The sequence below is a fragment of the Pleurodeles waltl genome, chromosome 6 (assembly GCF_031143425.1).
Source record: "Pleurodeles waltl isolate 20211129_DDA chromosome 6, aPleWal1.hap1.20221129, whole genome shotgun sequence".
NCBI lineage: Eukaryota > Metazoa > Chordata > Amphibia > Caudata > Salamandridae > Pleurodeles > Pleurodeles waltl.
This window is the reverse complement of record NC_090445.1, coordinates 1706568567-1706594424: the sequence shown is the minus strand read 5'-3', so window position 1 is coordinate 1706594424 and position 25858 is coordinate 1706568567. Positions and strand designations below refer to the sequence as shown.

The following is a 25858-nucleotide window of genomic DNA, read 5'->3' as shown; positions in this document are numbered from 1 at the left end:
TGTGATCCGTACATACTAGTTATGATTTTTCTTTCACCAAAGCTATTCAAATTGTATTGACAGAGGAGGATGTTGCCCTCAAAGGCTAAAGGATTCAAGCTGTGCTGGTTTTCCCAGAAGCAGGTTTGAGTTAGGGGCCTGCATCTTTAACCTACCTGGCATCCTTTTCTAGTAGATCAGGGCTGAACCTGACTTGCAGTTTCAGGGACAAGTCAAAGAAGGAGCAAAAAAAAAGTATCCAAATGTCTCCAAGATCTAGATCCTCTTGATACAGGGACAGATTACATAGTTGACGCTTGCAACATCTAGCTTAGACTTCGGCAACCAACTTGGACCATAAGCTAAATCCTTGGGCCATTGTCGACTATGCAGCAAATTAATTCTTGTAGGAAGGCTGTGCTGCATATAATCACAAGAGTTTAAGGGCCCTCTTACTCCCCTTCCAGCTCCATGGACCCGTCGGACCCTGCAGTCGACTTTCTGCAGGCAGGCTCTCCCTCTTTTCCGACTGTCCCTGGACAGTGTCACCCTGCTCCCCCACTGGTGCCGGCTGTGCCTCCACTCTACTGCCACAGGCCTCACCACTTGATTCTCTGTTGGTGCGGTCTCCGGCTTCAGTGATGCCGTTTCTGGATCCTGCTGTGATCCTGAACCATCCTCACCAAGGGCTCGACCAATGTGAACATGCACAAGCCCCAAAGTTAATGCTCAAGATGACCAGGACTCTTCTCCCGTCCATCTGCCTAGGCAGTAGTATTCCTGGAGTGTGAAATCCTAGGCCTTCATTAGCTTTTGCATGATAAGATTGACTATGAGGAGGCAGGTAGCTTGGTAACTCCTCAGTATTCAAATGCTGGCTTTTATCTTGACTAGCAAAATGCCAGTGGCTTTGATACCCCTTTGGTGCTGCTACATCTGAGCCCTCCATTTCAGTGAGACCTTGATTGACCAGTCCTGGCAGTTTTTTAAAACCATTTTTGGCTCTAGAAATGAAATGATTCCGTAACACAGACAAATCCCAGATGCCACTAAGTTCCTGACATTGCATCCAAATCTGTTGCGCAGGCCTCAGTGACCAAGGTAAACCCAAATTATTTCCTGAACACTCCACTAAACGGGGATTCTGAAAGAAATAGCGCTGTGGGCAAAAATGTTTTTCCTTCTGGCAGTTAGTATTTGTGCTTCTTGAGTACAGTTTGCCTGTTTGATTTTTACACACCTCCTTTTGCATATGGTGCAAAGGTGTTGCCTGCCTTGACGAAGTAATATGCAGCATCTTTGCTCAAATATTGGATGATGAACAGGCTGCTTCAAAGTATGTTCTGCAATCTGGATTGGACACCACAGATTCTGTTACCTGCATGATGGGCACCAATAGCGTTAACAGGAGCCATGCCTGGATATGTGCCATGGGCTTCATAGGAGTCCCTGGTGTCTTTATTAGACATGTCCTTTGATGGTTGTAAGCCTTCCGGTGAGAAGACTGATGAAATGTTTGAGAGATTTAAAGACAGTAGAGCTGCAGTCTGATCAGTGTGTGTTACTTTCCCCTGCTTGACAGTTTTAGCAACAATAAGGATAATTCAGAGCATACGCAAGGGCTCTTGAATATCGTGAGCAGCAAGCCTCTCAGTTTGTGCAGCAATCCGTATAGATTTTTGTGGCAGCAGGGATGGCACCACAAGACAGTATCAGCAGCCCTCCTGGTCCTTCTCTTCTCCAGGCACCGCTGACAACCCTCTTTAGTTCAGCTTCCAGTCATACGTTGATACATCAGGATCCAGCACTGCCTGTGTTACTGGTACCCCATCATGTTCGACATATGGCTCCTGTAGATAGTCCAGTTTGGAAATGCTTTTTCCTTTCTGAAGGATACTTCTAACCGCAGATTTCCCAGGTATCTAACTTGATGCGTAAAATTCAAAGCAGTACTTCTGCGCACCCGTAGGTGGCATAAAGCGGCTCCGCACCAACTTGGTTCTGCTCTGGAAGTGGTGAGCTGAGCTGCATATAAACATCACCCATGCACACTGATGTCAGTTCCTTATTTTCTGCAGCTTCAGACTCTGATCCGGAGCTACTCCTTGCGTTTTTTTTTCCAGAAATTCTACAGTGTGCAAAGGAAAATGTCACCCCCTAAAACAGGGGTCGCCAGCCTTTTCTGGAAAGAGCGATACTTCTGTTCAAGAAAGGTCCTCCAAAGCCACTAGTAAATTTTATCACTGTAAAATTGTGACCACATATGTAACATTAGATTATAAGCACCCTATTCAGGATTATTAGTAGGGGTCACCCAAGCATTTCAGGAGAGGTTCACAGCAGAAATGCCAATAAAAAGATAGAAAGAGGTCTGTGGAGGTCTGTGGAGAGCCTATCCCCTACAAGCAGTAAGTCAGCCAAGAAGCTGCATGCTTTTAAGGACACCGGGGATCTACCTTCAACATCCAAGGTAGCATGTGGCAGGGTTCACTCAGAGCCATCAACACCTGCTTCTTCTTCAAAGAAGCTTAAAAAGCCTTCAAGTTCACTCCCTCCGTCGACGTCCAAAAAATCTACACCGTCGACGACACCGTCGACGAGCGCTCCGTCGATGACAGGTCTACCTGTGACGACGACTACAATGACGGCTACGTTTACAGCTCCTCCATCACCGATGATAGTGACTTCGTCTCCGCTGTCGTCTACGACGATAACATCGGTGAGTCTAAAGTATGGTCCGTCGTCGTCGCACACTTTGAAGATTACTAAGAAGCCGTCGACGGGTAAGAAGCTAAAATCTTTGCCGTCGACGCATTCATCGACGAAGAAATTCAGGAGGTCGCCGTCGGTTTCGCCGACGAAGATTCCATCGACGCGCCTGATAGCGAAAACTCCGTCGACGACAACCCCGTCGACGGGTGGCGTAGTGACATTAACTTCGTCGACGGGTCCTTCGTCGACACTGATACTACCGACACCAACTACACCGACGGCCCCGTCGACGCCTGCACCGTCGACGAGTGCTCCGTCGATGACAGTTTCGTCGACGGTTCATTATCCTGGAACATCTCCTTATCTTCCGCAAAGGATTTTACCTGTGCAGAGCAGGTCGACTTTATTGCTGCCATCGCATACATCGCCCAGCAAGGTTGCACCCGTTCTTCCGCAGCATCTTTTTGCTGATGATGATGATGATGGCGATGGTTACTCTGATGACGGATTTTTCCCGGTAGCGCGTAGTCCGTCCGAACTACGTATAAAATGCCAAGAGGAAGATGAAGAGGAGGATCTTCAGCCTTTTCCGCATCAACAGGATCAGGGGCATTTTGAACAACAAGAACAGACAGTACAAATGCCGGTATCATTGATTAACAACCTTCAGCAAATGATGCAGGACTACTATGCGAGGTTTCCCCCGCCTGGTTCTTCTACACCGGTACAGCCTCCACAGACACCAGTGTCCACTCCAGCTAGGCCTTCCGGATTCCCAGACCCTACCACAGCACCTCCATCGGTTCAGGGTATTGCGTCACCGTCATCTGAGAAGGAACAGGAGGAAGGGGAGATACAGGACTCAGACTCTCTAATACCGGAATGGGATGAGTATCAGATCCTGACTCCATCTCCGTCTACACCACCGCCAGTAGACTCTCCACCGCAGGACATTGGGGGTTTCCATAGTGTCATGGAGAGAGCTGCAAAAAGATTCCAGCTACCGATTACGACAAAACAATCAGATTGCTTTCTTTATGACTTTAAAGAAGACACTAGAAAGTCGGTAAGGGCCATTCCCATTGTCGATTTCATCTGGGAAGAGGGCCTAAAAGTCATGCAGACTCCGTCCTCCATTCCTGCAGTCTTGCCCAGACTAGAAAAGAAATATAAGGCACCTGACAACTCCCCAGCATGTCTAATCAGCCATCCTAAGCCGGATTCTGTTATCTCACAAGCAGCTCAGAGAAGATCCAGGAATCCGTCGGCTTCTCTGACTGCCCCTCCAGACAAGGAAGGACGGCGGTTGGACTCCATAGGTAAAAAAATTTAAACTATGGCTGCCACCACTGTTAGAGCGGCCAACTCTCTAGCAATACTTGGGAGATACGATCGTCAGATGTGGTCGGACATGTCACAATTCATAGATATGATACCTGAGGCCATTAGGGCAGAGGCACGCAGAATTCTGCAAGAAGGAGAAAAGATTTCGGCTGAAATCATAGACTCTGCCATTGATGTTTCCTCCACAGGATTTCGACAATTGGCCGGGGCGGCGGTACTCAGACGCCAAGGGTGGCTAAAGGCTACCTCTTTTAGGCCGGAAGTTCAACTGAAGGTTCGGGACATGCCGTATGATGGCGAGCTTTTGTTTGGCAAACATGTTGACGATGCATTGCAGTCTATTAAGACAGACACTGAAACAGCCAGGTCACTTGCAACGCTTCAGTACAAAAGGCAACCCTTTCGGGGAGCGAGAGGGAGAGAAACCTTTTCGCATAGAGGAGGTTTTCAACAATATCGACCTTACTCCTCTTACCAAGGGCAATTTCGCTCAACCTATGGCCAGCAACAGCCACATTCTTTTCGTCAACAATCATCAGCTCGCTTCACGCAACAAACGAGAGGAAAGTCTGCTTTCAGAACCAAAGAAACCGCTAGAAAACAGTGACCCTCATCAAGTGTCTGCACCCAGCCCCTATTTCAACACTCGCATAGGGGGCACAATTTCCGAATTTCTGCACCAATGGTCCAGAATAACAACAGACAGATGGGTTTTGGATATCATCAATCGGGGGCATACACTAGAATTCAACCAACCTCCTCCTCAAGTACCACCAAGAGGCCCCCCGCCAGCCCATCTCAACGCGCTTATGGAACAGATTGCTATCTTAATGAGCAAGGGAGCAATAGAGATCGTGCCAAGAAACCAGAGGGGAACAGGTTTTTACTCCCGTTTTTTCCTTATCAGGAAGAAGACCGGAGACTGGAGGCCTATTCTCGATCTTCGTTCGCTCAACAGATACCTCAAGAAGCAATCTTTTCGCATGATCTCTCTTCAAGACGTTCTGAGCCTGCTCAACCGAGGGGATTTTATGACCTCGTTAGATCTTCAGGACGCATATTTCCACATTCCAATTCACCCCAATCATCGGAAATTCTTGCGGTTCAGGGTCGCAGGCATTCACTACCAGTTCAGAGTGCTTCCGTTTGGCCTCAAGTCGGCTCCAAGAGTGTTCACCAAGGTTTTGGCGCCAGTGGCAGCCCACCTCAGGCAATTAGGGGTACAGGTGTTCCTGTACCTAGACGACTGGCTAATAAAGGCACGTACAGCGTCGAAGGCTGCCAGAGACACAGAGACATGTCTCTCCCTTTTCGGAGCTTTGGGTTTGACAGTCAATTACCCCAAGTCTCACATAGAGCCCACTCAGAACATCACGTTTCTAGGAGCCATCTTAGACACTTTACAAGCGAAAGCCTTTGCTTCACAGGACAGAAGGCAGAAACTTCAAAACTTAGCAACATGGCTCAGCAGAAAAAGGTCAGTTTCAGTGCGGACTTACAAGTCTTTTCTAGGGATACTATCGTCTTGCATTCCGTTGATAAGGAACTGTCTGCACATGAGGACTCTTCAGCAACAACTAGACAACCAATGGAAACAGACAGAAAGCTCTTTCGACGAGCTAGTACAAATCACCCCTGCAGCGAAACAGGCTTTCAGGTGGTGGAGGGAAACTCCCCTCGTCTCAGACGGACTGTCATTTCTGAAGGACAGGACCATGCACATAGTAACAACAGACGCATCCCTGGAGGGATGGGGTGCTCATTTACAGGATCTTTCCGTGAGGGGAAAATGGTCCACTCAAGAATCAACTCTCCACATAAATGTATTAGAGTTAAGAGCGGTGGCTTTGGCACTCAAATCCTTCCTCACGAACATCAGAGACTCTTCAGTTTTGATAAGGACGGACAACACCACGGTCATGCATTACATCAACAAGCAGGGAGGGACAAGATCTCGGGCATTTTCTCTGGAGGCGCAGAAGCTGTGGCATTGGGTGATTCAGCATCGAATCTCCATCCGAGCAGAACATCTCCCAGGGATCACCAACACCTGGGCAGATGCCTTGAGCAGGAATCGAACCAGCTGCCACGAGTGGGAACTCAATCAATCGGTTCTCGACAGTCTCTTTCGTCTTTGGGGCAAACCCACTCTAGATCTGTTCGCGACCAAAGACAACAAGAAATGCCGACACTTCGCAAGCTGGCGTCCGCAGAGGGGTTCGAAGGGGAATGCGTTTTTGATCAGATGGTCAGGGATTTATGCATACGCTTTTCCCCCGCTTCCACTCATCCCGAGACTTCTGCTAAAGATGAAGAGGGAACAATGCAGGATTCTTCTAATCGCTCCCAGGTGGCCACGCCAGTTCTGGTTCACAGAACTTCTATTGCTATCGGAACAACCTCACATTCGGCTGAAGGCAATACCGGATCTGTTGACAATGAGCCAGGGTCAGGTTCGTCATCCCAACCCGACATCTCTTCGTTTATCATCCTGGCTCCTGAATTCTATGAATTCGATGGATTGAATATTCCTCCGGATTGCAGAGGTGCTTGCCTGCGCCAGAGCTCAGTCTACTAATCGCACATACAAGTTCAAGTGGAAGAGGTTTTGTTTGTGGTGCGCGGCTTCCAGCATCCATCCTCTAACATCATCTCCTGAACAAATTTTGCCATATTTATTGCATTTAGCTAAATCAGGTCTTTCACATTCATCGATTAAGGTGCATTTGGCTGCCATATCACGTTACCGACGAACGTCTCAGTCACCTTCTCTATGGTCCTCCAGAATAATAAAACAGTTTCTTAAAGGTTTGTTCAGAAAGTTTCCACCAATTCATCGTCCTGCACCACAATGGCATTTGAACATTGTACTCTCCCAATTAATGAAACATACGTTCGAGCCTATTCATAGAGTGGATCTAAAGTTTGTTTCTTTTAAAACGGCCCTTCTTTTAGCCTTGACATCGGCAAGGAGAGTCAGCGATATTCAGGCCTTTACAATTTCTCCACCTTTCCTTCAATTCAAGCCAGAGGTGGTCATTTTGAGAACAAATTCAAGGTTTATACCTAAAGTTCCATCATCTTTTCACTTAAACGAACCAGTAGTTCTACGAACATTTTTTCCAAATCCTCAAACGGCAGCGGAACGAGCTCTGCATTCGTTAGACATTAAACGCTGTTTAAAGTTCTATATAGAAAGAACAAGTGGTTTCCGTAAATCTGAACAATTATTTATCAGCTATGGAAAGGTCAATCACGGTAACGCAGTTACTAAACAAACTATAGCGCGCTGGATCTCTTCTGCCATTCAGTTGACCCACCAGTTGGCGGGAAAGCCATTATCATCCAATGTCCGGGCGCATTCCACTAGAGCGGTATCCACTTCCACAGCTCTGTTCGCTGGAATCCCTTTGGACCAGATCTGCAGGGCGGCGACATGGACACGTGCTCATACTTTCACCCAGCATTACTGCCTGGAAGCTACGGACAAGGTGGATGCTGCGGTAGGACAAGCAGTTTTGCGCAATTTGTTCACATAAGGTGAGCCTATAATCTTTACCCTCCGTCCTCTGTGTATTGTTTGAGGTATAATTTAAAGTATATACTTGCATATGTGCAGTTATGGATACATATGTTTTTTATTAGATAGAGGTGTATGTATATATATATATATATATATATGTGTGTGTATATATATATAAATATATATATAATAGATGGATACTATATGTACTTAATATGATTAGCACTTAATTTGCAGATGTTAATTGCTTATATACATTCAGTCAACATGCATTATGTTTATGCATTCTATTGGTACTACAAAGAAGTAATAATTTATTCTTACTGCTGGCTATTCTGATTCAAGCATGTGAATCTATGAAAGATACCCCAATACTGGAGAAGAAAATGAGTTACTTACCTGTAACTGTGGTTCTCCAGTATTGGTATCTTTCATAGATTCACATGCGACCCACCCTCCTCCCCAGAGAGGCTCACCTTCTGGGATTTTGTCCTGTGTACTCTAGTGCGGAGAAATCTGACAGACTGAGCCTCTGTGCTGAGGGTTCTAAGGAGGTGGTCACGCCTGATTGGTTGAAGTTTGGGCTCTTTATAAAGAGGCTGATAGTTCTACAATTGAATGTCTTTTTTCCTATGGATTTCAGTAAAAAAAAAAAAAAAAAAGTTTTTTCTCTATTTACTGCTTTCTATGTACCGTGGGACTCCCACTTCGACGACGGGGAATGATTCAAGCATGTGAATCTATGAAAGATATCAATACTGGAGAACCACAGTTACAGGTAAGTAACTCATTTTCGTACCTGTGTAGCCTACTAGGAGACATTAAGTTCTGAACGAAATTACGGCTCCCAAGCCACCACTGGCGACAGGCCATGGTAGGCGCCGTACATCTGCTAAAAATGCCCTGGCCTTGTTCCTGGAGCCGAAAGCCAAGCCAGAACCGTCCCCTGCTGTACAGAGCCAACCATCTACCTCACTGGCTCCATGCATCTCAGCTTCCAGTGTCGATGCCTACTCCATCCATCCAAGAGGACATTGATCTACCTGTACCTCCTAAAAAGGACATTGCCACCAGTTCTCTACAGCCACCTTTGCCTACTTCTGCTCGACCTCCAACAGCTCCTCTGCCTCCCTCACCACCAACATCTCCTTCACCACATCACTCACTTAGTGATATAGATGATGTTACTCCACAAGGCTCCTCATAGACTTACACCGGGGATCAGGGAGGGGGAGATAATGTAGATCAGCCACTGAGAGATCCATGGGACACTTTTGACATTGATTCCCCTCCCACCCCCACCCCCAGAGATACTGACCCAGACCTATACCCAGCTAAGCCATCACCCCGGATTCCAGGAAGGTATAGCTAGCGCAGCTGGATATCACCAGGTCCCATTATACAAAGACGCTATAGAGGATGACTTTCTCTTTGAGGTGCTTTCTTCTACCACTAGGGCATGCCAATATCTGCCCATGTTAAAGGAATGATCTGCCTCACAGATGAGAGCTTTAAAAATCCAGTATGTGCACATATTATTACACCAAGGGTGGATAAGAAGTACAAAGTTTCACCCTCAGAACCTCAAGGGCCAACTCCCTCCCGTCTCACTGGTAGTATCTAATGCCCATAAGAGAGCTAATTCTCAAACATCAGTAGATGCCCCTCCACCTGGTAAGTCTAAACTCATTGATACTTCTTGTAAAAGGGTGGCAGTACAGACAGCTAACCACGGGTGAATTGCCAACACTGATGGGCTGTTGGCAAGGTATGACAGAGCCTATTGGGATGAAATGGAGGAACTCCTCCAACATCTCTCTCAGGATTTTGTAGGAAACTACTCTCTTTTTGGCATGGTTACCCCCACTTTTTGCCTGCTGTCACTGTGTTTACTGGGATCCTGCTAACCAAGACCTCAATGACTGTGCTCTCTCCCTCTAAATTTGGTTGTTCCTGACTTAGTACACCCCACAATTGGCATACTGGTGCCCCCATGTAAGTTCCTAGTATGTGATACCTGGGTAACGAGGGCATTGAGGCACCAAGGGTTCCCCATGGGCTGCAACATGTATTATGCCACCCTTGGGAGCCCATGCAAAATGTGTCTGCAGGCCTGCCATTGCAGCCTGCGTCCAAAGGTGCATGCACCCTTTCACTTCACTGCAAGTCACCCTTATGGCAGGGTGTAAGTATCTGTGTTAGGGCAACACTGCATGAGCAGAGGTGCCCAAACGGACTCCAGCTCCATTTTCCTGGACTTCATAAGTGCGGGGAAGCAATTTTACCCATGTACTGTACACAGGTACATAATGGTAACTCTGAACCTGGGCATGTTTGGTATCAAACATGTCGGAATCATACCCCAGTACTGTTGCTAGTACTCGTTATATGATTCCATGTACTCTGAGGGCTTCTTAGAGAACCCTAAGCTTTGCTCCTACCAGTTTGCAGGGTTTTCCCGGGCAGCCAGCGCTGCTGCCATCCTGCAGACAGGTTTCTGTCCTCCTGCTGCTTGACCAGTTCAAGCCCAGGAAGGCAGAACAATTTCCTTTGGGAGTGGGAGGCAACACCCTCTCCCTTTGGAAATAGGTGTTACATGGCTTGGGAGGGGTAGCCTTCCCAAGCCACCAAAATGCTTTGAAGGGCACATTTTAGTGCCCTCAGTGCATAAACCGGTTTGCACCAGTCCAGGGACCCCTGGTCACTGCTCTGGCATGAAAGTGGACAATGGAAAGGGGAGCTACCATTCCTCTGTCCACGCCACCCCAGGGGTGGTGCTCAGAGCTCCTCCAGAGGGTCCCTGGGTTCTGCCATCTTGTTTCTAAGGTTGGCAGGGAACTCTGAGAGCATCTGAGTGGCCAGTCCAGGCAGGTGATGTCAGAGTCCCCTCTTGATAGGAGCTTACCTAGCTTTTAGGGCTACTTTATGGTCTCTCTTGGGTGGGTCCTCAGATTCAGTTTGCAAGACTCCAGCAGGATTCCTCTGCAACCTCCAATTCGACTTCTGGTCACTGGAACTGTGACTGGACCCTCCAGGAACCGACAACACTGCAATTAATGAAGAAGACTATTCTGCAACATTATTCCACGACGCCGGTCAGCTTTGCAACATTTCCCTGGCCGTGCATCCTCAGCAGACAGCTCTTCAGCCTGCCCAAAAAGAAGAATGAATCTCCCTTGGAGTGAAGGAGTCACTCCCCTGCATCCGCAGGCACCTGCTGCAACGATAATTGGCTGAGTGGATCTCCTCTCATCCTGAGGTGTGTGAATCCTGCATCATGGGTGGTGGTCCGGAGTAGTCCTCTTGGTCCCCTCTGGCAGCTGTCCAACTTTGGTGGAGGTAAGCCGTTGCCTTCCCACGCAGGACAGTACCCCCGTGCACGGCGTCTCTTGCAGCTGCTAAGGCTTGTTTGCATCTCCTTCAAGTGATCTTTAGGCGACGTGCAGCTGCAGTCCCCAGCACTCCTTCCTGCAACGCTCAGCCCTCTGCATGGTTCTTCTGTGGCGTGGGATACCTTTCTGTAGTGCTGCATGGGCTCCTTCTGCAGCTTCTGTGTCTCCGTCCTGTGGGTGCTGCCTCTGCTCCTGTGAACTCACTGCGACATTGAGGGTCCCCTGTGACTCCCCCTCCTGGGTTGAGTCCTCCTGGGCCTTGCTGGTCCCGGCAGCACCACTTTTCCACCAACCGTGAGTTTGCCTTTGCCAAGGCTTGTTAGTGGAATTCCTGCACCGACACCAGTCTGCAATCATCACTTCACTGTGGGACATCTTCTGCATCCATCAGTAACTCTTTTCCGGCTCTAGGGCTGCAGTGCTGACCTGTTCTTCTTCACCGTCGACTAACTCCTGCAAGTTCAGCTGGGTGGGGTAGTAGCTTCTACTCCTCCTGGACTCCACTGTGACTCTTGGACTTGGTCCCCTCTCTCCACAGGTCTTCTTCTACAGGAATCCACCACTGAGTTCTTGCAGTCTTCTATGGGTGTCTTCTTTTCCTCCTTTTGGGTGGTTTGGGTAAATCCAGTGATATACTCCTGCTTTCCTGGTCGCTGGGGAGGTGCGGGGTACTGTGTTACCTCTGTGGTTTTCTAGTACTCCCAGCTCCCCTCTACACATTCCACTTACCTTGGTGGGGCTATGGTGTGTGCTCCCCTAGGGTCAGTATTGGTTATTGCTATTTGCACTGTTTTCTAACCTTTTCTATGCCTATTTCGAATTGCTAGTGTATATATTTTGTGTAATACTTACCTCCTATTGGAGGGCTGCCCTTCTAGTATTCTGTGGTATTGTGTTCCAAAAATAAAGCACCTTTATTTCTGTACAACTGAGTATTTTCTTTCATGTGTGTAAGTACTGTGTGACTACAGTGGATGAGCTTTGCATGTCTCCTAGATAAGCCTTGGCTGCCGTTCCACAGCTACCTCTAGAGAGCCTGGCTTCTAGACACAGCCTACACTTCACTAAGAGGGGATACCTGGACCTGGTATAAGGTGTTAATACCTTAGGTACCCACCACTCACCAGGCCAGCTTCTTACAGGTCACTTCAGAGAGTGACCAACACCCTTTTAGGGTTACTTAAGAGCTCCCCCATGGGAGGGTCCTCAGATTCGTCAGACAAGACTCTCCAAGGAACTCTCTGCAAGACAACTTCTGCTCCTGGCCTCTGGAACTGCTGCTGGTCTGCTTGGGAACTGAAACGTTTGCTTCTAGTGGGAAGACTACCATTGGAACATTGTTTCTCCGGATCCTGCAAGAAATCTGCAACATCCAAGGCTGTGCATCCTTCAGGGTCACAAGGACTCTGACCCTGGAAACACCAAGTAATCTCCCTGGGAGTAAACAAGTCACTCCCCTGCATAAGCTGGCACCCCAAGAGAACGTCGACCTGCTGGTGGAGTCTGCTGTCCACTGACACTGAAAGGCTGTGCTTTACAGGTGGTGGGCCAGTGGCTTCCTCTGGGTCTTGCTCGTCTTCTGACCAGCTTGGGAGACTGTGGGCCCCTGCTCCTGCCACTGGACTGGAACCCCTGTGCACTGCAACTGTTGCACTTGTCAAAGCTTGTTGATTCTTCCTCCAGGAGATCTTCAGGTGCCAAGAAGCCCCGGCCTCCAGCACTCTGCAACTCGAAGATCAGCCCCTGTCCTGCAACTCCTGCGATGGGTGACTTCTGTTTTGTTGTGCTGCTGAGGCCTCCCTTTGACTCCCTGTGTCGATTGCCTGTGGGTCACTTTTGAGGGCCCCATGACTTCTGCTGACCTTCCTGCGTGCTGAGGTCCAGCCCTGACTCCCCCCTTAAGGGCAAAGTCTTCTGGACCTTGCTGGTTCCAAAAACTCTGGAAATACCTCTTACTCTAGTATTGGAACTTTTATAGATTCATATGCTTGAATACTTCCCCGTCGTCGAGTTGGGAGTCAACAGTCGAATATAAAACCAGGCCTGAAAATGTATGCACACAAAACATGAAGTAGGCCTCAATACAATAACCCATCCTAGTCGTTTTGTAAAATAGACCCAAACTCAAACTTAAACCAATCAGATTGCCTCACCCCTCTAGAACCTCCTGTGAGGAGCTGCCTTCCCTCAGATTACCTCAGTCAACGATCCCGACGACGACACTCTTGTCTACGGTCCAGCCGTCGTCGGCGACACGGTTTCCAGCAACAACGGTATCGTCGACGCCCCCGTCGACAAGTGGTTTCTTGCCTTCAACACCAGGATGGCTTCCAACGAAAAGACAAAGACCATCTACACTACTTTTGGGTCAACCTGCGCAACATACTCTGCTTAAAAAGCTCTCTAAAGCTCGCTTAGTACTTTCTGTTACATCCCGAGCAAAGTTTCAAGACTCTTGTCATCTAGGTTTTTAGATGACGACGACGACGATGATGATGAGGGCTCAGATCAGGATAGAATGTTTGGAGTAGCTAGAAGTCCTTCGCAGCTACACGTGAAATGCCAGGAGCACTCGGACGACGATTTGTATTATGGCCAACAGTACTATGACCCAGTACCACAACAGCAGGCAACAGTATCCCTGTCCTCCGGTCTGGTGTCCGAACTCCAGGCTATGCTGCGGACTTCAGAGAACGCTTCTACCCTCAACCGAGGAAAGATCCCACGCCATCAGTTTCGGCTCCAGATACTCCGGCACCTCTGCCAGTTTTTCCTACGACACCACAAGTTCTTCAGGCTCTGCAGAGTCCTCAGGTCCAGGCCTCTTCTGATGAAGCAGCAGAGGAAGGAGAGGTTCTATCTGACCAGGACGAATGGAATGAGTATGTGCTCCCGGCACCCCCTTCTCCGGAGCCACTGGCAGTCGAATCTCCTCCTGAGGATATTGGCTCTTTCCATAACCTCTTAGAGAAAGCTGCAATTAGGTTTGATCTGCAGTTGCCATCTACGCAGCAGGACTGTTTTCGGTAGGATTCTAAAGAGCTGCACAGAAAATCCGTTAGGGCTATCCCAATCATTGACCATGTCTGGAGTCCAGGGCTAAAAATTATGAAAAACCCGGCAACAGTACCAGCGATGTTACCAAAGCTGGACAAAAAGTATAAGGCAACAGAAGACGCTCCTGCGTGCCTAGTGGGTCACCCTAAACCAGACTCTGTGGTTTCCCAGGCTGCCCAAAGACACTCCAAGAACCCTTCAGCGCCTTCATCAGCCCCTCCTGATAAGGATGGAAGGCTCTTGGACAATATCGGGAAGAGGTTCTCTTCTATGTCTGCAATTATGGTCTGTGCAGCAAATTCATTGGCACTACTGGGCAGATACGACAGGCAGCTGTGGTCTGACATCTCCCACTCTGTAGAGGACCTTTCAGATACCAACAAGTCCGACCAAAAAAGATCATTATGGAGGATCAGCGAACATCTGCAGAAGTAATTGACTGCGCCCTGGACATTGCGCCCATAGGATTTAGGCTTCTGGCTGGTTCAGCCATCTTAAGGCGCCAGGGATGGCTCAAGGCCACTAATTTCAGGCCGGATGTCCAAACAAAGGTCCTGGATCTCCTGTACGATGGCCAAGACCTGTTCGGCAAGCATGTTGACGATGCCCTTCAGGCGATCAAGTCTGATACTGATACTGCAAGGTCGTTGAGATCCCTACAGTACAAGAGTGCTCCCTTTTGGGGAGCCATGGGTAGAGGCCACTCCTCTTTTCGAGGTGGCTACCAGTCCTTTCGTTATCCACCCTACTCTTCCCAGTATCAGTCATCCAGACCCCAGTCCCATCAAAGCCAGCCTCCGGTGGCAGCATACAGCAGACCACCTCCTAGAGGAAGATCGGGAAGACAGTCCAAGGATGCCTCGCACAGGCAATTACAGCCTCCAGGGGCCGGCTACCCATCCCTCCTTGTCTCGTCACCTATGTCGCTGGAATCAGATCACAAGCGACTAGTGGGTTCCGGACATCATAACTCATGGCCATCTACTAGAATTCGCTTCCAGGCTTCTGAAACTCCACCTTCCCGGGAGCGCCAACAACATCTGCATCTTCTCCTCCTAGAAATAGCGAGCATGTTGTCCAAAGGGGCAATAGAGAGGGTACCCTCTTCACAGCGAGGAAGAGGTTTTTTCGCTCGATTCTTCCTCCTCAGAAAGAAGTCCCGTCTGTGGAGACCCATCCTGGATCTGAGGCAGCTCAACAAATATCTCAAAAAACAATCCTTTCAAATGGTAACTTTGAAGGACGTGCTACAGCTTCTCAACAGAGGCGACGTCATGGCTTCCCTAGATCTTCAGGATGCTTATTTCCATGTTTCTATTCAACCCAAGCACTGGAAATTTCTGAGATTCATGGTAGCTGGCCAGCACTTTTAGTTCAGAGTGCTAACCTTCGGGCTCAAATCCGCCCTCCGGATTTTCACGAAGTGCTTAGCCCCAGTGGCTGCATATCTGAGACGTCTCAAGCACCAGGTATTCCCATATCTGGACGAATGGATACTAAAGAGCTGCGTACCTTGCACTACAAGCTTTTCTACCGAGAATCTGAGGTTCGTCGGTGCTGGTCCAGACTGACAATATGACCACCATGCACTACATAAATAAGCAAGGCGGAACTTGGTCTCACTTACTTTCCACAGAAGCTCAGCTCATCTGGACCTGGTGCACTCAGAATTCAGTGCACATACGGGCGGAACATCTCCCGGGAGTCAGCAACACCACAGCAGACTCTCTAAGCAGGCTAAGCACATCTTCACATGTGTGGGAGCTGAACCAAACAACGGTGGATGCAGTCTTCCGCAGGTGGGGGACACCGCACCTGGACCTCTTTGCGACGCCTCAGAACGCAAAATGCCGGTTTTATGCAAGCTGGCATCCCCAGCCAGGGTGGTGGAGAAATGCCGCTTCGATAGCATGGCCAGGGGTTTATGCTTACGCCTTTCCTCAGATACCCCTTCTTCCTCAGGTCATCAGCAAGATCAAATCGGAGCGCTGCCAGATATTTCTAATTGCTCCAGCTTGGCCATGTCAACCGTGGTACACGGAGCTTCTGTTGCTATCCTCGTGTCCTCCCATCACGTTAGCACCCATTCCGGACCTGCTCACCATCAGTCAGGGCCAAGTGAGGCATCCGGATCCCAAGCATCTCAGGTTATGTGCATAGTTCCTGAGTTCAATGAATTAGGCCATCTAAACATTCCTGTGGACTGTCCAACAGTTCTAGCTAAAGCTTGTGCAGATATCACCAATAAGACATATACATTGAAATGGAAGCGGTTTTGTTTATGGTGTTCTGCGAATGGTGTTCATCCGCTTACATCTGCTCTAGAACAGGTTTTACCATACCTTCTCCAACTGGCGAAGTCTGGTCTCGCCCATGCTCCCATTAAGGTCCACTTAGCTGCTATCTCCAGATATAGACGACCATCCAAAGGACCGTCTCTCTGGTCTCATCGGCTGATAAAGCAGTTTATGAAGGGCTTATTCCGATCCTTTCCTTCAGCCAAACTACCTCCTCCATCTTGGCAACTGAATACAGTCCTAACTCAGTTGATGAAGGAGCCATTCGAACCTATTCATAAATCAGACATTAAGTATCTTACCTGTAAGGTAGCGCTCCTCTTAGCTTTGACATCTGCTCGCAGAGTAAGGACGATTCAAGCCTTTACCATCCAACAGCCTTTCATGAGGTTTACAGATGACAGAGTCATCCTACGGACAAACCCAAAGTTCATCCCAAAGGTGCCAACTGATTATCACATGAACAAGCCAGTGATCCTAAGGACTTTGTTTCCACGGCCCCAGACTGGGGCAGAAACATTGCTGCATTCTTTGGACGTCAAGCGATGCCTTAAATTTTATTTGCAGCGGACATCCTCAATCAGACAATCCAGTCAGCTGTTTGTGGCATTTAGTGCGCCCAGGAGAGGGCTTCCTGTTTCTAAACAAACCATCTCCAGATGGATTTCTAGTGCCATAGCCTTTTGCCACCAAAAAGCTGGTCGACCGCTGGACAGTAAAGTTCATGCACATTCTACAAGTGCAGTGTCCACTTCTTGTGCACTCTTCTCTGGAGTGTCCCTTCCAGACATCTGTCGTGCAGCCATGTGGAGGACAAAGCACGCCTTCACGAAGCACTACTGCCTGGATGTTGAATCGCTCCATGATGACGCGGGTGGGTCAAGTAGTTCTTCGACATTTGTTCAAATAAGGTGAGCTGTTTGTTTCCCTCCATCCGCTTCAGATTTAATAACATTTTCTGATTGTTATTTACTTACCTTTCTTGCATATTTATATAGTTGTGTTTACAGCATTATTTTATTGCTATGAATGTAACTGTCTGATGACATTCTTTATAATGATTGACATAGACAGTATTTCTTGGTACAGAAAATGTGTTACTTACTGCTTGCTACTCTATTCAAGCATGTGAATCTATGAAAGTTCCAATACTGGAGTAAGAAATAAGTTACTTACCTGTAACTGTAGTTCTCCAGTATTGGACACTTTCATAGATTCACAAGCGGCCTGCCCGCCTCCCCGGGGGAGCTCACCTTCTCTCTTTTTAGTGTGCTGGGTTATTTTTCCAGCACTTATGCTTGGAAAATCTGAGGGAAGGCAGCTCCTCACAGGAGGTTCTAGAGGGGTGAGGCAATCTGATTGGTTTAAGTTTGAGTTTGGGTATATTTTACAAAACAACTAGGATGGGTTATTGTATTGAGGCCTACGACATGTATTGTGTACATACATCTTCAGGCCTGGTTTTATATTCCACCGGGGACTCCCATCTCGACGACGGGGAAGTATTCAAGCATGTGAATCTATGAAAGTGTCCAATACTGGAGAACTACAGTTACAGGTAAGTAACTAACTTATTCCTTCAGCTCCTACTTGCATTTGCCAGTGCTTGTTGGTGACCTAACTGGTCACTGACCCTCCTGCAATCTGGCGACTATTGAGGGACAGCTCGTAGGTGACTCCTGGGATCTTCTGCAGCGCCTGGACCCAACAGCTGGACTTCTTCCTCCACCGACTTGCAGGAGCTTCAGCTCTAGGAGAGTGGGCATTGCCACCTGTACCACTCGGGCACGGGCAAGGGTACTGGACTCTGTCCCTTTCCTTTTCAGGTCTTCCACATCCGAATCCGTCCCTGGGTTCCACCAGCCTGGTCCATGGGTTGTGACAGCAGCTAGACAATCTGGGGCTTCCATTGACGTCAGAGAGCGTCCCTTCTCCCCTTTGCATACAGGACCGCCGGTGTAGGACGCGTGTCTTCTGGGTATCCTCGGTTGGGAGCACTCTCAAACCTTCCTCTGTTGGTTTCCTTGGAGTCCACTAGGAAGAGTCCTGAATCACACAAACTCCAACCACTACTCCCAGTGGTAGTGTATGGTACGACTGGGTAGGTAACTACCCTGCACCTGGTCGCTGGGGACACTTACTGTACTTAAGTCTGATGTTTTCATCTACCCTCAGCCACTAGCTAACTACCACACTTACCTTGGTTGGGTTCACTATTTCGCATTCTACTTATTTAGTATATGGTTTGTACCCCCACCCCCCTGAAATAGGGCCTTGTGCATTTTATGCTATTTCTATTGGTTATTTTGTATATATATTGTGTGTAGATATGTCCAAAGGGAGATATACCAATGCTAATCTAGTAGTTGTGCTGTAATAAAGAATCTTTTATTTTTGCAACACTTGTGTAGCTCTTTCTTATGAGTGAGTTACTGTCTGACTACTGTAGTATTGCAAGTGCTTTAAATTCTTCCTAGATAAGCTTCAGATGCTCTACTCAGCTACCCCTAGAGAGCTTTTGCTATCTGGACACCTAATCACGAACACTGAGGGTTTTCTGTAACATAGGTGTACATCATAAACTGACCTAGCCTCCTATATCACACCTTAAAGATCCAGTACGCTTCAACCTTCACAGACTCAGCTCTGTCCAAGGGCTATCCTCAACACACAGCTGGCGTTAGCCTACCTGAACGCAGTCAGGATTTAGAACATCAGAACCGTACTGCAACAGGTTTGTCCCAGTCGACGCATAACAGTCAGAACAATTCAGCAACCTTTAGGCATGATGGCATCTTGTATTGCAACAGTACCACATGGAAGACTACAAACGCGCCAGCTGCAGAAATGTCTGGTGAGTCAATGGTCTCAGTCACGGGGACATTTGGAAGATCTAGTGTTGGTAGAAAGCCACACTCATCATTCTCTGCAGTGGTGGAACACACAAAACCTTTCAGAGGGGTGGCTGTTCCTCACCCCCTGTTCCCCAGATCATTCTCACAGCGGACGCGTCCCTCACAGGATAGGTTTCTCACCCACAGAACCTCCCAGTCCAGGGGCTCTGGCACTGCAAACACCAAGGCCTACACTTCAACTTCCTAGAGCTTTAAGCCATTCATCTGGCATTGAAAGCCTTCCTAGTTCACCTGAACAGGCCCAAACAGATAACGTAACAGCCTTGTTTTAGCTACAGAAACGGAGGGGGCAGGGACACACTCTACTGTTAGGCAATACATTGGGTATTAAGTCACCACATTCATCTGTTAGTGGTACGTCTCCCAAGGATGGACAACGACCAGCAGGTTGCAGCAGGAAGCCCACGAATGGGAACCCCACCCAAGTCCTCCTCCCATACTTTCACAGGTGCGGGTTCCACACATAGATTTGTTTGCAACCGCAGATAACGCAAAATGCCCAAACTCTGGCTCCAGGCTCCCACACTCCCTATCCAAGGGCAATACTGTATGGATGAGCTGGTCAGGGATATTTGCCTACACTTTTACACCTCTCCCTCTTGTTCCATTTGTAGTTCGGAAGATCAGGTAAACGTCTCTCACCGTCATTCTGGTAGCTCCCTCTTGGATTTGACAACAGATGTTCACCTCAGCTCTCGCTAGAGCCCCACGAGAAGCTTCCCCACAACCTGCATCTTCTCACTCAGAAACCATGGAGAAATGAGGCACCCAAATCCAAAGGAACTTAACCTTGAGATTTGGCTCCTGAAGTCAGAGTTTGGCTACCTCAACCTCACACCAAAATGTATGACCATTCTCAAGGAGGCATGTAAGCCCGCAACCAGAGCGTGTTATGCTGCTAAGTGGAAAAGATTTGTTTTCTACTGCTTTGACAAACACATTGATCCTTTCAATGCAACTGTTCAAAATATTGTTACTTTATTTGCAGTCCTCTGGTCTAGCATATACGTCAATATGCCTGCCTTTAACCGCAATAGCTGCCTATCTGATAGAGACTTCTAGTTGCAGATTCTTTACCTTAGAATTTTCCCCAGGCGTCAGTTGGATCCAGAGATTTTTCTTCAAGCAGTACCCTTGCGCGCCGTCAGGTGGCGTTGGACGACTCCCTGTCCGTTGTTGGCATCTTGTTCGCCAGATATGATGTTGTGGGTCATATATAGATGCCACCCCGGCTCTCTGACGTCAGTTCTTTTCTTTCTGCGGCAGCCTATGCGCAGATCCAAAGAAAGCTCCCCCTAGAGTTGCTTTTTGACTGGCCTTTTGTCAAAGTTTTTTTTACTTCTTAGTGTGTCGAGGATGTCTTCACGGAAGACCGTCTTCAAGCCATGCGACTTCTGTCACTGGATGCTGTCTTTGACGGATCTACACGTTGTGTTTCTGTGGTGTTTGGAGCGCGACTACGACAAGAAATCATGCTTTGAGTGCCAGGCCATGAACCCGAAGGGTTTGAAGGAGCGGTCCCTAATACAACTCGTGGCCCGGCTCCCAGGTCCACATCGTTCTTGTTCGAGAGGAAGGTCCCAAGACATCTCGCAGAACCCTCACCACTCGTCATCCCATTCAAAATCGCTGGGACACTCGGGCAAGCATAAGAAGAAGTCGAAGAACCACAAGCGGTCTGGCGACGCGACACAGGAGAAGGAACATCATTGCTATAGGCCTCCGTCCTCAGAGTCTACTTCTGGGTCGGCGCCGAGCCTCCCTGAGTTTCCGGGAGCTGAAGCCACCCCTGCCTAATTGAAGGAATTTTATGAGGCCATGCGCCTCATCCATGGGCAGTTCGCCCCTGTCGGGAGCGCCTTCAGTCCCAGCATGGTCGGCAGGAAAGGGTTGGGGGGAGGGTGTGTGGCCAGAATCTGAACATGCATCAATTGTACCATTGTGACCTTCACCAGCGACGGTTCCGGTGTAGATGCTCCTGTCGCCACCCTCGGGCAGTGTCAATCCCATACTCATTGCCTCCTCTGACACAGAACTGGAGTGGTGTTGCTCGATGCTGATTCTGACTTCGGTGGGGACCTTGCTCTCTAGGTCAGATCCTGACCCGTATTCTTACGGGTACGAGTTTGGTGAGAGTATGGAGGGGTCGCTGGACCCTTTAGAATACCAGCTTGAAGACCCTATGAACTGGGCTCAGGAACTCGGTGAAGCTAGCGGTTTGGACACCTCCCCTGTTGCTGGCACGCTTTCTCCCTCTACCGTGGCTATGGAGGAAGGGGCATCTTATTCCATGGTTTCGTAGAGCGCTAGTGGTGTTGGGCCTCGAGCTGCCTTTGGTGACTGTCGGGACTAACCTCCTGACTGAGGTGCTTCAGCCTTGGGCTTCCACGTCAGAGCCCCTTTTGCCCTTCCATGAAGCCCTCACTGATGTCCTGCTGATGACCTGGTGCAAACCCATGTCAGGGGCTCCTGTGAACAGGACAATTGCCTGCCCCATAGCCCTGTGCCTAACAACCCAGCGTTCCTGACCCTACCGCGAGAGCTTGTTTATCCCTGGCACGTGCCCTTCTGCTCCCCCAGATAGGGAATCTAAAAGGCTGGCTCACCTTGGAAGAAGATGTTTTCTTCCTCCAGCCTGGCATTGCCGTCTGTGAACACTGCATGCTTTTTGGGCTGTTACACCCATACTTTATGGGACACGATTGCGCAATTTTTGCCACAGGTCCTGAAGGTGGCTCGGGCCATTCTCTCCCAAGCTGTTGTTGATGGCAGAGACGCAGCTAAGTTCATGATCAGATAAGTACTGGATATGACTGACTCCGTAGGCAGATCGGTTGCTTCGATGGTGGCCTTGAGGCACCACACCTTGTTAAGGACATCTTGCTTTTCAGGGGAATGTCCAATACAGACTGATGAACATTCCCTTTGATGACACCTATCTCTCCCGGGACAAAGCAGACTTGGCGCTCAATCACTTTAAGGACTCCTGTCCTACAGTCTGGTTCCTTGGCCTCATAACTGCCCACCAACCCCCTCAGTTGGCTTTTTGCTCCTTTAGTGGCTACAGAAGGGGCACCCCGCCACGTCCGTTTCTCGCCAGCCACTGTGCCACCCATGCTGCCCAGCTTCTGTGTGGCCGGGGATGTGGGAGGCAGCGTCCGCTTGGATCAGGGAGCCAGCGGTCTAACCAGTCCACCCCCCTACCTTATCCTTCAAATCTTCCTACTCTGTCGCCCCCCCCCCGGGGGACCTGTTGGCAGCAGTACTCGCCATCACCTGCCCTGCTAGCACACCATCACGTCAGACACGTGGGTTTTGCAAGTAGTCCGAAGGGGCTACTCCCTCCCGTTTGGGGTTACCCCTCCATCCACGCCACCATCCTACGATCGGATGATGACAGATCACCTGGCACTTCTCTGCGAGGTGGTTACGGCTCTCATGGCCAACAGAGCCATAGAGATGGTCCCTGTGCCTGAGGTAGGTTGTGGTTGTTATTTCCGATACTTTCTGGTGCCCAAGAAGGACAAGGACCTCAGCCGTATCCCACACCTTCGGTCCCTCAATCTCATCCTCAAAAAGGAGAAGTTTGAAATGCTCACTCTGGCTCAGGTCCTTTCTGCTTTGGACCCAGGAGACTGGATGGCAGCATTGTACTTGCAGGATGCATATTTCCGTATTCCCGTCCTGCCTGCCCACATACCTTGCTTGTGGTAGGTCACAAGCTTTTTCAATTTACCGTGCTCCCCTTTGGCCTTACCAGTGTCCCTCAGGTGTTCACCATAGTGACGGTGGTGGTCAAAGCTCATGTGCGCAGGCTAGGGGTTTTAGTATTCCCCTACCTGGACGACTGGCTGTTAAAGGGGGGCTAGCCCCAGGCTGTCGTCTCCCACCTCCAGACTACGGCGGACTTCCTGCATTTGCTGGGGTTCATTATAAATGTGCTGAAGTCACACCTGACTCCCTCTCAGACGCTTCCTTTCATTGGAGCTGTTCTGGACACAGTGTAGCTTCGAGCCTATCCAGTGCGGCAAGTCCAGGATATTCAGGCTATGATACCGATATTTCAGCCGCTATCCTGGATTTCGGTGGGAATAACTCTGAAGCTGCTGGTCCTCGTGACCTCCTGCATCCTGCTGTTGACACATGCCAGATGGCATATGCGAGCTCTGCAGTGGGACCTGAAGGTCCAGTGGGTACAGCATCAGGGGAATCTCTCCGACGTGGTCCAGATCACAGTGGGGATTACACAGGTTCTCTTACAGGGGATCCTCAGCAATAGTCATAAACACTGAATATTTCCGCCTACGTGTGGGGATCCTGGAGCATATACAAACACACATGTATATGTATGAAATATATAAGTAAAATGTTTATTAGAGAATTTCAATACAAATATATCATATACATGTGTAAGTCACCCCTCTAGCAGGCCTTACAGCCGTAAAGCAGGGTGCACTATACCACAGGTGAGGGCATATGTGCATGAGCACTATTCCCCTACAGTGTCTAAGCAAAACCTTAGACATTGTAAGTGCGGGGTAGCCATAAGTGTATATTGTCTGGGAATTTGTCAAACACAAACTCCACAGTTCCATAATGGCTACACTGAAAACTGGGAAGTTTGGTATCAAACATCTCAGCACAATAAATGCACACTGATGCCAGTGTGCAATTTATTGTAACATACGCCCAGAGGGCATCTTAGAGATGCCCCCTGAATACCTACCTGACTTCTAGTGTAGGCTGACCAGCTTCTGCCAGCCTGCCACACACCAGACATGTTGCTGGCCACATGGGGAGAGTGCCTTTGTCACTCTGTGGCCAGGAACAAAGCCTGTACTGGGTGGAGGTGCTTCTCACCTCCCCCTGCAGGAACTGTAACACCTGGCGGTGAGCCTCAAAGGCTCACCCCTTTTGTTACAGTGCCCCAGGGCATCCCAGCTAGTGGAGATGCCCGCCCCTCTGGCCACTGCCCCCACTTTTGGCGGCAAGGCTGGAGGAGATAATGAGAAAAACAAGGAGGGAGTGACCCACCAGTCAGGACAGCCCCTAAGGTGTCCTGAGCTGAGGTGACCCCTGCCTTGAGAAATCCTCCATTTTGAGTTTGGAGGATTCCCCCAATAGGATTAGGGATGTGTGCCCCCCCCCACAGGGAGGAGGCACAAAGAGGGTGTAGCCACCCTCCAGGACAGTAGCCATTGGCTACTGCCCTCCTAGACCTAAACACACCCCTAAATTCAGTATTTAGGGGCTCCGGAGATCCCAGGAAATCAGATTCATGCAACCTGAAGAAACAAGAAGGACTGCTGACCTACAAGCCTGCAGAGTAGGAGGAAGACGACAACTGCTTTGGCCCCAGCCCTACCGGCCTGCCTCCAACTTCGAAAACCTGCTCCAGCGACGCATCCGACAGGGACCAGCGACCTCTGAAGCCTCAGAGGACTGTCCTGGACTAAAGGACCAAGAAACTCCTGTGAACAGTTGCCCTGTTCAAAACCAGCTACTTCTTTGCAACAAAGAAGCATCTTTCAAAGACTGCATGTTTCCCTTCAGAAGCGTGAGACTTCACACTCTGCACCCGACGCCCCCGGCTCGAGATCCAGAGAACAGATACCTCAGGGAGGACTCCCCGGCGACTACGAGCCCTTGAGTAACCAGAGACGACCCCCCCCTGAGCCCCTACAGCGACGCCTGCAGAGAGAATTCAGAGGCTCCCCCTGACCGCGACTGCCTGTAACAAGGGACCCTACGCTTGGAACCAGCACTGCACCCGCAGCCCCCAGGACCTGAAGGAACCGAACTTTGATGCAGGAGTGACCCCCAGGTGACCCTCTGCCTAGCCCAGGTGGTGGCTGTCCCGAGAAGCACCCCCTGTGCCTACCTGCTCCACTAGAGTGACCACGGGTCTCTCCATTGTTTCCTATCTGAAACCTGACGCCTGCTTTGCACACTGCACCCGGCTGCCTCTGTGCCGCTGAGGGTGTGTTTTGTGTGCCTACTTGAGTCCCCCCCCCAGTGCTCTACAAAACCCCCCTGGTCTGCCCACCGAGGATGCAGGTACTTACCTGCTGGCAGACTGGAAACGGAGCACCCCTGTTCTCCATAGGCGCCTATGTGTTTTGGGCACCTCTTTGACCTCTGCACCTTACTGGCCTTGAGCTGCTGGTGTGGTAACTTTGGGGTTGCCTTGAACCCCCAACGGCGGGCTGCCTATGCCCCAGAACTTAGACTTGTAAGTAGTTTACTTACCTCCTAATCTAACCTTTACTTACCTCCCCCAGGAACTGTTGATTATTGCCATTTTTTACAAAGACTGTGCATGATATTGTTTCCATTCAAAGTTCCTAAAGTATCTAAGTGAAGTACCTTACATTTAAAGTGTTTACTGTAAATCTTGAATCTGTGGTCCTTAAAATAAACTAAGAAATATATTTTTTCAATATAAAAACCTATTGGCCTGGAGTAAGTCTTTGAGTGTGTGTTCCTCATTTATTGCCTGTGTGTGTGAAACAAATGCTTAACACTACCCTCTGATAAGCCTACTGCTCGACCACACTACCACAAAATAGAGCACTAGAATGATCTACTTTTGCCACTGTCTTACCTCTAAGGGGAACCCTTGGACTCTGTGCACACTAT

General features: G+C 49.1%; 1 protein-coding gene across 3 annotated transcripts in view; it reads left to right on the top strand.

Moving 5' to 3' along the window:
• PHF1 (PHD finger protein 1) overlaps positions 1-25858 on the top strand; it is a 607606-nt gene that overhangs the window by 298333 nt on the left and 283415 nt on the right. The window lies entirely within an intron of this gene.